Below are 13,719 nucleotides of genomic sequence, written 5' to 3'. Positions count from 1 at the left end.
TCAGTTTGACCGGCCGCCTGAGGCTGGCCAAACTGACATACAAACTTAGAACTCTCTACCCTGCTGTGTTGCACAGTCGGGTGGACACCAAGAACCAGCTCCCACTCCTTCCCTGAGTGGAATTTCTGCCTACTCAGGCCAATCGTAGTGCTTTGTTCATGCTGGTAACTGTAAGAGAGAAGTGTCGGGATGGGTGGGGAGGGGAGGAAGAAGGCAAGAAAAAACGAGGTGGCGGGAATGGCTGAACACCGAGGCAGGAGGTAAGTTTAAAAAAAATTATTATTGGTAAGCCCCCCTCCCTGCTCCATGCACTGCCTCCCAACCCCCGACCCCTTGCTGGCAGCAGTCAGTACTGCGACTTAAGGGCAGCTTTCAACTCCATTGAAGAAATATTGAGGGCACCAGACACTTTGCAGCTTTTTACAAGCACATTTTATCTTGTTTAAAGAATCAGTGTACCAGGGAGCAGTGAGCCTTGACCATTTGTGAAAATCATTCTGAAAGGAGAGTGACATCAAGAGCAGTATTGACCTATTGAACATAGACCCTGTAATTGCCAGTGATCGGGCCAGTATCTCTCATTTTGTTGACAGAGCATAGAGATTCCCCCAGTCTACTAATCGAATATTCACCAATGTCTATCAGGGACATGCCCTTCTGCTGCCAATAATGTTAAAATTGACCAAACAGTAGTTAGTCCAGGCCTCTGGTACATTATCCAAGCAGAACATTCTTCCAACAGGACTAAAAATCAGGTCAAGCATAGGGACATTTTGATGAATGCTCCCAGTTACCACTTGGAAAGTTCAAGGGCAGCAAACGTTTTAATAAATTGAATGGTCAGAATATTAAATGACAGTTCACCCAAATGTTGAAGTTGTGCAGCACTATAAAAAAATCAGCAAAAAACACAAAAATTACTCAGAGGCCCTAACACACAATAGGAGGTTAATCCACTGATCAAAGCAGAAGCGGATGTTCAAATAGAGAAGTCAAGTACTTCCTCTAAGGGGAACATATGCACACTCAACTCCTGAACCTCAAAGTAAGCTTCAAAAATAATTGTCATGCCTTCCCATGTTTTGAAGGGCTTTGATGGAGTAGAATTGTATAGCCATCGGGATGTCAGGAACTGATGCATAATTAAACCAGGTTTTCATAATAAATAGTATATCTAAATTACCCTTAGTTATAATATCAAAAACATTAATTAGTAAGAATTCTAGAGATCTGCAGAATCTGCAAAAGTGATGGCATACTGGCCCTAAGCGCAGCTACATCTTCTCCCAGGTTATAAGCCAATTACCAATATAGAAATCATCCAGTACTTAGTACCCACAGGAATTCCCAAAACTAAGAGTAGATCTACAGACCAATTATATTACAATCACATAACCAAACACACCTATGGTAAGACGGCAATAAGCACCCTGTACCTTGTCCTTTTTGGATACCTGGGCATCTTCAGAAAAACGGGTAGCTCCATGCCTACTTATTGAGACATTCTAGCTAATAAGAAATTATCCAGCCCCCTGTATCCTTTCCTCTGCAAACTGTGATGTGTCCTCATAATAAGAAAAGAAGTCTGGTATTTCCAATCCATCTTGATCATTGTCCAGCTAGACGATCGAATATTTCACCCAGGAAGTTTTACCATTCCACAAAATCATATATTAAGAGAGTTCAACTCTTGGAAAAATATCCTTATTAATTTTTAAGGGTAAGATTGAGAAAAGAAAAAGGAATAATGACAAAATAGACATTTTAGCTAGGGACACTCTCACAATTAACGTCAATCAGAGAAGCACCCATCTTGTGAGTAGAGTTCTAACTTTGCCTAGCACAGCTCCATAATTCAGGTTGAACAAGTCTGATTACTTATTAGGTACATAGATCCCTAGATAAGGAACCGGATGTTGCATATTATACTGGTCCTGCAAACCTAGAGGCAGTACAGTTGATGGAGCATTAAATAAGAGACTCAGGGGGTCATTCTGACCCTGGCGGGCAGTGATAAAGCGGCGGCCAACCCGACAACAGTCATGCGGTCCAAAAAAAGGAATTCTGACCCTGGCGGGAACCGCCAACACAGCCCGCCACTTTAACACTCCGACCGCCACGGCGGGACAGACAAACAGCGCGGCGGTCACCGCCAACAGGCAGGCGGCAGACAATGTACCGCCCACCCTATCACAACTCACCAATCCGCCACCTTTTCCGGGGCGGGAGCCCCGCCGATAAAAACACGGCGGAAACAGACTACGAACGGGAAAACGCTCACCTATACACACTCCACGAGGAAGGAGGACAGCATGGAACCCGAATTAAACATCCTACCAGCTATTGTCTACCTGCTCATCTACCAGGAGTACGATCGCCGGCGCAGACGACAACGGTGAGTAGTGCACCTACGACACAGGGGAGGGGGAAGGAGGAAAGCTTACGGGCACACACATGTGCCATACACCCACCCCTCCACCAAAAATACCTACACCCCAATGCCGAGCAACAAGTCAGAGTGACCCCCCCAAACCCACCGGAATAATGCAAAGACACAATTAAAATGATCTATAAAATATATGTATAAATAGCTCCATTAAAGGTATGGGAAATATGCTATATGAAAGATACAAAAATAAGGAATGAACATAGTCAACAATATATACATAGGCAATAAGTCCTGCACATTCCGTCAAAGTTCCATAGTCCGTGGGCCAATGTGCACAAACACATGGGCAAAGCCCACACAGGAGACCAGATACCATTGGAGAGAACACTGCTGGGGCATCAGATGATAAAACTACAGGAACCTCAGGGGGAAGGGAAGGGGGGGCACCTCAGCCACATGAGTCCTTGACGCCAGATCCACGAGGGGCCTCCATGCCCACTCTCCCATCCTGGGGAGTGCAAAGCCACAGTCTCACAAGTCTCTACAGTGGGTGGCTTGCCCACTGTGTCATCCTGGGGAGTGCAAAGCCACAGTCTCACAAGTCTCTACAGTGGGTGGCTTGCCCACTGTGCCATCCTGGGGAGTGCAAAGCCACAGTCTCTCAAGTCTCTACAGTGGGTGGCTTGCCCACTGTTCCATCCTGGGAAGTGCCAAGCCACAGTCCATCAGATGGATTACCGACTCCACTGTTAATGGAGGAGGCATGGTGCCCAGAGTGCTTCGTGAAGCCCTGCTCGACACAGAACCGGCACTGTCAATGGGCCAGCGGTGCTTGAGATGAAGGGCCCAGTGGAGCGGTGCATGACAGGAAGGGCCCAGCGGAGCGGTGCAGAGACGGCGGGGCCCAGCGGAGCGGTGCTTGACAGGAAGAGCCCAGCGCAGCGGTGCTTGAGATGAAGGGCCCAGCGGAGCGGTGCAGAGACGGCGGGGCCCAGCGGAGCGGTGCTTGACAGGAAGGGCCCAGCGGAGCGGTGCTTGAGATGAAGGCCCAGCGGAGCGGTGCATGAGATGAAGGCCCCAGCGGAGCGGTGCTTGACAGGAAGGGCCCAGCGCAGCGGTGCTTGAGATGAAGGGCCCAGCGCAGCGGTGCTTGAGATGAAGGACCCAGCGGAGCGGTGCAGAGACGGCGGGGCCCAGCGGAGCGGTGCTTGACAGAAAGGGCCCAGCAGAGCGGTGCTTGAGATGAAGGCCCCAGTGGAGCGGTGCAGAGACGGCGGGGCCCAGCGGAGCGGTGCTTGACAGGAAGGGCCCAGCGGAGCGGTGCTTGAGATGAAGGGCCCAGCGGAGCGGTGCTTGAGATGAAGGGCTCAGCGGAGCGGTGCAGAGACGGCAGGGCCCAGCGGAGCGGTGCTTGACAGGAAGGGCCCAGTGGAGCGGTGCAGAGACGGCGGGGCCCAGCGGAGCGGTGCTTGAGATGAAGGCCCCAGCGGAGCGGTGCAGAGACGGCGGGGCCCAGCGGAGCGGTGCTTGACAGGAAGGGCCCAGCGGAGCGGTGCTTGAGATGAAGGGCCCAGCGCAGCGGTGCTTGAGATGAAGGGCCCAGCGTAGCGGTGCTTGAGATGAAGGGCCCAGCGGAGCGGTGCTTGAGATGAAGGGCCCAGCGGAGCGGTGCTTGACAGGAAGGGCCCAGCGGAGCGGTGCTTGACAGGAAGGGCCCAGCGGAGCGGTGCTTGAGATGAAGGGCCCAGCGCAGCGGTTCTTGTCCCGGCGGGCCCCTGTTCAGCGGTTCTTGTCCCGGCAGGCCCCTGTTCAGCGGTGCTCCTCCCGGCGGGCCCCTGTTCAGCGGTTCTTGTCCCGGCGGGCCCCTGTTCAGCGGTGCTCCTCCCGGCGAGCCCCTGTTCAGCAGTTCTTGTCCCGGCGGGCCCCTGTTCAGCGGTGCTCCTCCCAGCGGGCCCCCGTTCAGCGGTTCTTGTCCCGGCAGGCCCCTGTTCAGCGGTTCTTGTCCCGGCGGGCCCCTGTTCAGCGGTGCTCCTCCCGGCGGGCCCCTGTTCAGCGGTTCGTGTCCCTGTGGGCCCCTGTTCAGCGGTGCTCCTCCCGGCGGGCCCCTGTTCCGCGGTGCTCCTCCCGGCAGGCCCCTGTTCAGCGGTTCTTGTCCTGGCGGGCCCCTGTTCAGTGGTTCTCGTCCCGGCTGGCCCCTGTTCAGCAGTGCTCCTCCCGGCGGGCCCCTGTTCAGCGGTTCTTGTCCCGGCGGGCCCCTGTTCAGCGGTTCTCGTCCCGGCTGGCCCCTGTTCAGCGGTGCTCCTCCCGGCGGGCCCCTGTTCAGCGGTTCTTGTCCCGGCGGGCCCCTGTTCAGCGGTTCTTGTCCCGGCGGGCCCCTGTTCAGCGGTGCTCCTCCCGGCGGGGCCCTGTTCAGCGGTGCTTGTCCTGTGTGTCTAGGGAGGCAGACCTGGGCAAGACTTCCCGCTCAGTCGCCATCCGACCTTGCGGTCGCGGGGCCCTCCTGTGATGGAGTCCTGGGCCCGTGGGTGTCGTCCGTCACAACCGGAATGGGGCTGGTGGGGCCCTCCTGGGCAGCTCGCCTGCTGTCTGACTTCTCCGCCCTGCTGCCCTTGCCCTCCTTCGCTGAAGCTCTGTGGCCCTTGCCTCCCTTGGATGATGTGGCAGGTGACGGGGCAAGGCTACTGTCCTTGGTGGCAGCCGTCACAGTCTTGTCACGCCAGGCCTTTTTTTTTTGTCCTCTTCCCAGGGGGTGGGCTGGCTGTCCCCTTGCTGCTGGCTGATGTTCCTGCCCTAGGAGCTGGTGGACTCCAATAGCCCTGCACTATGGTCACAGTAGATGCAGGGCTGGTGGTGGCTGAGGTGCTTTTTTTACTCTTACCAGATGGATGGGGTGGGTCAGTGATTGGAACGAGCTCAAGGTTGGAAAGGAAAGCGACTTGGGAAGGACAGGGACGGGTAGGTGTAGTGGGTATGGGAGTGGAGGAAGAGGATGTGGTTGTAGGAGAGTCAAGTGTGCTGTCTTTGGGTGAAGGTGCTTGTGACGGAGGCTGTCGTGAGGTGGATGGCTGTTGGGTGGGTGGCTGCCTGCGTTTGTGTGCTTTGGAAGAGGGGGTGACAGACACACTGGGAGAGGACACAGGGGACGTGTAAATGGCAGTGGGGGTGGTGACTGCACGTGTGCGGACTGTAATGGAGGGTGTGCTGGTGATGGAAGTACTGGCTGATGGTGGTGTGCATGCAGGTGTGAGTGGCGACGTCACAGGGAGGGAGGAGGGAGATGACCCGAATGAATGCCCTCCAGGTATGCATTGCTCCGATGCACCTCCCTTTCTACACCCTGGATGGCATTCAAAAGGGTAGACTGCCCAACAATGAGTGTCCTGAGGAGGTCAATGACCTCCTCACTGAGGGCAGCAGGGGTAACTGGGGCAGGGCCTGAGGTGCCTGGGGCGAAGGAGATGCCCGCCTTCCTGGGCGAGCGGGCACGGAGCGAAGGCTGAGGGGCTGCTGGGAGGGCGGGCTGGTGCGCTGGGTGGCGGCTGTACCTGTTGTGGCGGTGGGCACGGATGTTGCCGCCACCGCTAGGGAGCTCCCTTCCAAGGACGTGTCGGTGTCGCTGACGTCTCCACGGGTCCCCGTTGTGGAGCTCCACTCGCCCTCCGTCTCACTGGTGTACTCGGAGTCTGTTGTATGGCCCTCCGGGGCCATGTGAGATGCAGCTCCCTCGTGCGCCGATGCCACTTCTCCTCCGCCTGATGATGCTAATGCACACATGAACAGGAAGACAAAGAAATTGGGGGGGGGGAGAAATGAAGACAGGTTGAGTGCATGCATTGGCAACACTGTTGTCGGAGAGGACAGACACAGAAGCCCCCTGAACTAGGCCGCGCAATCGGGGTACACTACTCAGTTATTGTGACTAGGCCTACAGGTCTATGGACGACAAATGCACACATGGGTGAGGCCGGACCATGGATAGCTGTACTTGGCACCCTACAGAGGTGGGGGGCGGGGGCACAGGGCCGTGTCTAACGGAGGGGCCTAGCCTACAGAATGCGCCCTGGCCTGGAAATAGCCACAGCCCTCCTCCCCCACCCAGACACCTTCACTGCGCGCAAAGATAGCAGAATGTGCTGATACTCACCCCCTTGAGTCTGCTGTGATGTCCTCACGTGCCCATCCAAATCGGGGTAGGCCACCGCCAGGATCCGGGACATCAGGGGGGTCAATTGGCGGCTGGCACCCCTCCTACGTTGGGAGGCCATCCCCAGCAGAGACTCGGCGGTCTTTCTGGTCCCGCGGCAGATGTCCTCCCACCTCTTTCGGCAGTGGGTGCCCCGTCTGTTGTGGACCCCCAGGGCCCGGACGTCCTTGGCGATGGCACGCCAAATGTCGATCTTCTGATGGGCGCTGACCTATGTGACATGTACAGGGTGGTAAAGGAAATCGCATCAGTTTTCTGCCTGGTCAATGTGAGTGGCCCCCCCCTCCCCAACCTTGCCATGTGGCACATGCTCTCATCTTTCGTGCGTTGCACTCCTCATTCGCTCCCCTCCCACCATCTTGCATACACCCCACTCAACACAGGCATAGCCCATTCAACGTGCACCCTGTGTACTAACCTGTTGGTCTGGAGGACCGTAGAGTAGCTCATACTGGGGGAGGACCCCATCAACAAGTCTCTCCAATTCTTCGGAAGTGAAGGCAGGGGCCCTTTCCCCAGTCGCAGCAGCCATTGTATCTCCCAGACCGAGGTCACAGCAGCACTTGCAGTATAGGTCCTCTCCTGTGGATGATCAGGTCTCGAGTGATTAATCAGATAGAAAATGGCGGTCACGCCCGCGGCGGTGCGTACCGCGGCGGTGCGTACCGCGACCGCCGGTGCACATCGTCATTGGCTCCTGAGACCCATAGGGTTCAATGTTAACCAATGCTGCTTTGCGCCGCGGTCTTCGACCGCCTACCGCCACAGTGTGCCACGCCAGTGCAGTGACCTCACATCCCACTGTCACACTTCACAGGTCAGGCAGCCGCCATTTCAAGGGCCCACATGGCATGATTTCTACTGCGTCACACAGGCCTAGGCCTTGCATTGCCACTCATACAAGCCTTTCAATGCATAGCGATTCGTGTACAGTGCAAGCTGTGTGAACGAACCTGTGGGTTGCTTGACTCTGTGCTCCATGTTGTCCTTCCTAGGCACCGTCCGCTGGGACTTGCGAGGAGAAGGATGAATCCTCCCGTGTACCGACCGCTGGTGGACCTGTCGACAATGGAAGAACGACATATCATACTTACATACAGGCTTGACAGAGCAACTATACATGAACTATGTGCCCAGCTGGAGCCAGACCTGATGTCCCCCATCCGCCAACCCACAGGGATTCCCCCTCTGGTGCTGCTTCTGTCAGTACTCCATTTTTTGGCAAGTGGGTCTTTTCAGACAACAGTGGCCATATCATCTGGGATGTCTCAGCCTATGTTTTCTAAGGTTTTGTCCAGCGTGTTGGCTGCCCTGATGAAATACATGCAGAGCTACATTATTTTACCTGAGGTGGGCGAATTGGCTACAGTGAAGGGTGATTTCTATGCCCTTGGACATATCCCCAACATCATTGGTGCCATTGATGGGACCCATGTGGCTTTGGTTCCCCCCAAAGAAAGTGAGCAGGTGTACAGAAACAGAAAAAGTTATCATTCGATCAATGTCCAGGTGGTCTGTTTGGCTGACCAGTACATCTCCCATGTAAATGCCAAGTTCCCTGGGTCAGTGCATGACGCGTATGTCATGCGAAATAGCAGCATCCCTTATGTGATGGAACAGCTACAGAGACACCGTGTGTGGCTAATTGATGACTCTGGTTACCCCAACCTGTCGTGGCTACTGACCCCAGTGAGGAATCCCCGGACCAGGGCAGAGGAACGGTACAATGAGGCCCATGGGCGAACTAGGAGGATTATAGAAAGGACCTTCGGGGTCCTGAAGGCCAGGTTTAGGTGCCTGCATATGACAGGGAGATCCCTAATGTACTCACCAAAGAAGGTGTGCCAGATCATCGTGGCCTGCTGTATGCTTCACAATCTTGCTTTGCGACGCCAGGTGCCTTTTCTGCAGGAGGATGGTCCAGATGGTGGTGTTGTAGCAGCTGTGGAGCCTGTGGAGAGTGAAGAGGAGGAAGATGACGGGGACGACACGGACAACAGGGATACAGTCATACAACAATATTTTCAGTAGCACACAGGTAAGAATCACCCACGCCATTTTACATTTACTTGAGGCCTCATGGGTCTCCACTGTCTGTGTTTCCCCCCAGTTCCTGTTAACTGATTTGTGACTTTCCCTTCCCTTTTCAGAGCTGTATGACCCACCTCCTGACTTCAGCTTTGTTTGCCCATGGACTAAAGCTTATTGAAATTGTTATGTTGTCATCACAAAGTAACTGGACATTATTGCACCGTTATGTGTAATACATTTGTTAAGAATACAAGCAGACTCCTGTTATTTTAAGTGCAATAAGTGATTTATTTTAAGTGCTACATATAGGTACATGATTGGGAAACGGTGATGGGAGGGGGTGGAGTAATGTCCATGGCAGAGTCCAGTTCTCAGTCGCACAGGTGCATTGTCCATATGCCTGGGGAAGGATGGAGCAGGGGCAGTTCAAGGTTGGACAGGGTGACAATGTGGGACAGTGGGATGACATCAGGGGGTATCTTAGGCTGGCGGGGGTCTTGCAATCCTACTCTGTCTTCTTGTGAGATCTCAGGTTCCGCTTGCGGGATGGTTCTTTTTCTGCAGGAGGTGGGGTTCTGGTGGCCTGTCGTTGTGTGGGGGCCTCCTGTCCACTAGCGCCGGTGGAGGTGGTAGGCTGTTCCTGCCCTGGGCTAGTGACAGGGGCCCTTTGGGGTGCCACATGGTCCCGCATTGTGGTGACGATCTGGGTAAGGGCCACGACAATGGTCCCCATTGCGTAACCGATTTTCCTCAGTTCCTCCCTGAATCCCATGTACCGTTCCTCCTGCAGTTCCTGGATCTCCTGGAACCGGGCCAGTACCGTCGCCATCGTCTCCTGGGAGCGGTGGTATGCTCCCATGATGGAGGAGAGGGCCTCTTGGAGAGTCGGCTCCCCGGGCCTGTCCCCCCCTGTCGCACAGCAGCCCTCCCAGTTCCCCTGTGTTCCTGGGCCTTTGTCCCCTGGACGGTGTGCCCACTACCACTGCCCCCAGGTCCCTGTTGTTGTTGGGGTGGTGGGTCAACCTGGGTGCCCTGTAGTGGTGGACACACCGCTGATTTACGTGTCTTGGAGACAGAGGCATGGGCCCGCTGGGTGGGAGCTGTGCTGGTGTTCCCAGAGGGGGTTGGGTCTGGTGTAGCCTGTGGCTGTCTGTGGGGAACCGACTGCCAGAGGTCCCCAATGGGCCGGGCTGGTCATCTGGCTCCAGGGAGACAGAGCTGTTGTCATCGCTGGGGGCCTCTTCTGGGGGTGGGATGGACATCTCTGGACCCTCCGTGGCGGTGTGGTGGCGTTCGGGTCCTGCAGGGGTATAAAGGTATGGTTATTGCTTCTGTGTGTGGCATTTCTTGTGATGGGTGGGTGTCTGTGTACCCAAGTGCAGGGATTTCCTTCTGGGGGCTTTTGTGAGGGTGGCTTGTGGGGGTGATATGTGTGTGCAGTGGGCATGCTTTGGTGATGGGTGTCCATGCTTTGTGGTCGCATGCAGGGCTTGGTGTTGGGATGGGTGGGTTGTGATGGTGGGCCTTTTGCTAGGTGTTGGTGTGATGGGGGTGGGGGTGAGGGTGGGGGTATGATTTGGCATGCAGGTGGGGTGGGGGTTAGAAGCAGTAGTGAAGATTTGACTTACCAGAGTCCATTCCTCCGCCTACTCCTGCGAGGCCCTCAGGATGCAGGATGTGCAAGACTTCCTCCTCCCATGCGGTAAATTCGGGGGGAGTAGGTGGGGGTCCGCCGCCAGTCATCTGCACCGCAATGTTGTGCCTTGATACCATGGAACGCACCTTCCCCCGTAGGTCGTTCCATCTCTTCCTTATGTCCTCCCGATTGCGTGGATGCTGTCCCACCGCGTTGACCCTGTCCACTATCCTTTGCCATAGCTCCATCTTCCTGGCAATTGTGGTGTGCTGCACCTGTGCCCCGAAGAGCTGGGGCTCTACACGGACTATTTCCTCCACCATGACCCTGAGTTCGGCGTCACTGAACCTGGGGTGTCTTTGGGGTGCCATGGGGTGGTGTGGATGAGGTGTGGGGTGCCGTTTGTGGTGATGAGTGTGGTGCGTGTGGTGGTGTGTGGTGTTTGGTGCGTGGATTCTGTGTGGGTGATGGTGTTGTGTGCCTCTGTGTTGTGGGATTGTCTATTCTGTGCTCGCTCTCTAGCCTACGTCAATAATTTCGGGTCGTAGGGGCTTGTGGGTGATGTGGGTGTGTGTTTTATATTGTGTTGGGTGTGTGGGAGTGGTGTTGGTATGTGTATCAGGTGTGCGTATTTCAAACTGACCAATGTGGCTGAGTTTTCTATGTGTGTGTGTATTTTGACCGCGGCGGTGTGTACCGCCAATGGAATACCGCGTTTGGAAGACCGCCGTGTGGATTTGTGGGTCGGAATGGTATGGGCGTATTTCTGTTGGCGTGACGGTGGAGGTTTGTTCATCGCCATTTTTGCGCTGACCTTTGGTGTGGCGGACTTTTGTGGATGTCGGGTTTTTGGCGGTTTGCCAGTTGCGGGTCAGAATGACCGTGGCGGTTTACTGCGGCCGCGGCGGTGTTATGGCGGTCTTCTGACCGGCGGTAAGTGCCTTTTACCGCCGAGGTCAGAATGACCCCCTCAGTTTTACTGGGGTTGAACTTATGTCCCCCTACCATTGTGTATTCGTGATTTGAATCTATAGCACTTTCAATTTTTCTCTGTTGGCTTTAAAATAGAGAACCAGATCATTGGCAAAGAGCTTAATCTTAGGCATGCCCTCAAGCGGGGGAAGAAAAAAATCAGCACTCTGGACTCTTGCCGCCAAGGGCTCAATGAATAGGGCAAAAAGAATAGGAGACATCCGGCACCCTTGCTGTGTATATTGCTTGATCCAGCTTCCTTTGCATTGAATATAACACAAGCTTCCATACCCTGATATATATTTCAGCGCATGTTAACTACCGCTTCTGGAAACCCATACTTTTTCAAAGTAAAAAAAAAGGCATCCCAGTTCACGAAATCAAATGCCTTTTCGACGTCGAACGTTATGATTGCCACTGCTTCTTGGTGATTGGAGAAGAAATTGATAGCCTTGGTCAAAAAATTAGTGTTAGTCACCATCAGTTTATTTGGCAAAAAACAATCTGGCCTTGATGGATCAGTGCTTGGCCCGAGTCGACAGTGGGTGATGCCCATACTTTTGAAGTAGCTTATAGTCAGCATTTAAGAGGCTGATTGGGCAGTAAGAATTCACAATATTAGGTTGTTTATCTTTTGTTTTAGAAAGATGACTATTACCAAATCTTTAAATCTAGATGGTATTGCCTCACCTTCCCTAATTGAATTAAATAATTTCTGTCAAAAAAAGAATGAGTTCTTGCAAACAAAATGTATACACCTCAGTCAGTATACCATCACTTCTGCAGGTTTGGCCACTAGGCACATTCTGTAAGGCTACTGTCACCTCTTGTGTTGTGATACAAGTTGAAAACTTCCTATTGGTCTACATCCAGTTATGCAAGTGGAATGGGGCTTAAAAAACTCTTCAAGGCATATTGCTAGAGCTTTGTGGACTTATTGATAAAAAGATCTGTACTGTTGAAGAAATACTTCAGTCATACCATTACCCCCAGTTTGGTGTGTATTTACAAATAACTGTCAAGTATCAGTATTTCAGTCTGGGCCCTGGTTAAGTTGCTATTTTATACTGAATTGACAGAGGTGGGCACTGATATAGGGCCCTCAAGGAGCTCAATAATTTTCCTCGGTTAATGATCATCTGAATAAGCTAGAAGAGCAAACTGGTTGTTGGGTGACCTTGGGTGAATGACAGCATATTTCATATATTATATAGAGCGGCAAACTTTAAGAGTATTTTTTTTTTTTTTTAAGAAGGTTGGTGTATTATACTCCCTGTGCAATTCACAAAATGCTTCTTGGCATTCCAAACCAGTACTTTAGATGTGCGCAACACGATAAAAGAGAGTGGCTACCTATTTTCTATCTTTGCCCTAAGCTGGTCCTTTTCCGGCAGCAAATATTTCAAATTCTTGGTCAATGCATACAGACTACGCTTGTACCAGAAGCTAAGCTAGTCTAATTTGAGATGTCCCATCCAAGCCATTCAGAAGCTAAACATGTATGCACAATACTTTGTATCAGCTGCTCTATCTGTTGCCCGATCTCTGATCCTCCAATACTGAAAGTCTACTAATGTCCCCACGGCTAAAGTTTGTCTGGATAAATTAAAGAGAACCTCGACCTTTGAGTGGGCATACACTCAGTGGATGGGTATTTTAGAGAGGTATGCAACCATTTGGACACCTTTCTCCACATTTGCTAACAGTTTAGATGTGTAGCATATCGATGGCAGAAGGCAAGATGGTGTCGAAGACGTATATTTTTGATAATTTATTTATCTGTTGCATGTGTTTTTCCGAGTTGAACTTAACCACTCACTTTGCACTTTATTGTTTGCTCTGTTGCTTGCTTGCACAGCTTGGATCAGGATTAAAGAACTGTTACTGCACTTTATGTTTGCCGGCTATAGGTACAATTGGACTCAATGATACTGATCAATACTATAGCCTACTGAGTTGATGTACACCCTGGTCACTGCTAAAGACCTGCTTACATAGTTCTGTTAATTTGATGTACAAGGGTCTTTTTTACTCACATGAATGCACTTTTGATTGCTTTTCAGGCACTTTAGATCTTTATTCACTTTATTTTTGTGCTTGGCACTACATGTTCATTGCATTTGGATATATATGGATTATTGTGCCTTTTTTGTAGTATATGCATTGTTTTTGCACATTAGATCGATGCAGCTTACAATATTGTTTTAGTGGTGAATATTTACTTTCAAAGTTATTTTTCTAAATGCTAAATTTGATGTCCTCTATGTAAATATTAACCTTTTTCAATTGAAATGATGTCTTTGTTCAAGTTATAAGTAAACATTTAAAAATATATATATATATCCATTGGACACTTATCTCAGATTGTGCATTAATTGTAGTACACATTACAGTAACCTCACCTGAGACCAGAAGGAAAGAGTCAAGATAAACAACAGCATCAGGACACAGCAGTTCACTGTACTTCTCAGGCTTAGTCTTCCCACT

This window comes from Pleurodeles waltl, chromosome 3_1 (genome assembly GCF_031143425.1).
Source record: "Pleurodeles waltl isolate 20211129_DDA chromosome 3_1, aPleWal1.hap1.20221129, whole genome shotgun sequence".
Classification (NCBI taxonomy): domain Eukaryota; kingdom Metazoa; phylum Chordata; class Amphibia; order Caudata; family Salamandridae; genus Pleurodeles; species Pleurodeles waltl.
Note: the sequence above shows the minus strand (reverse complement) of the source record.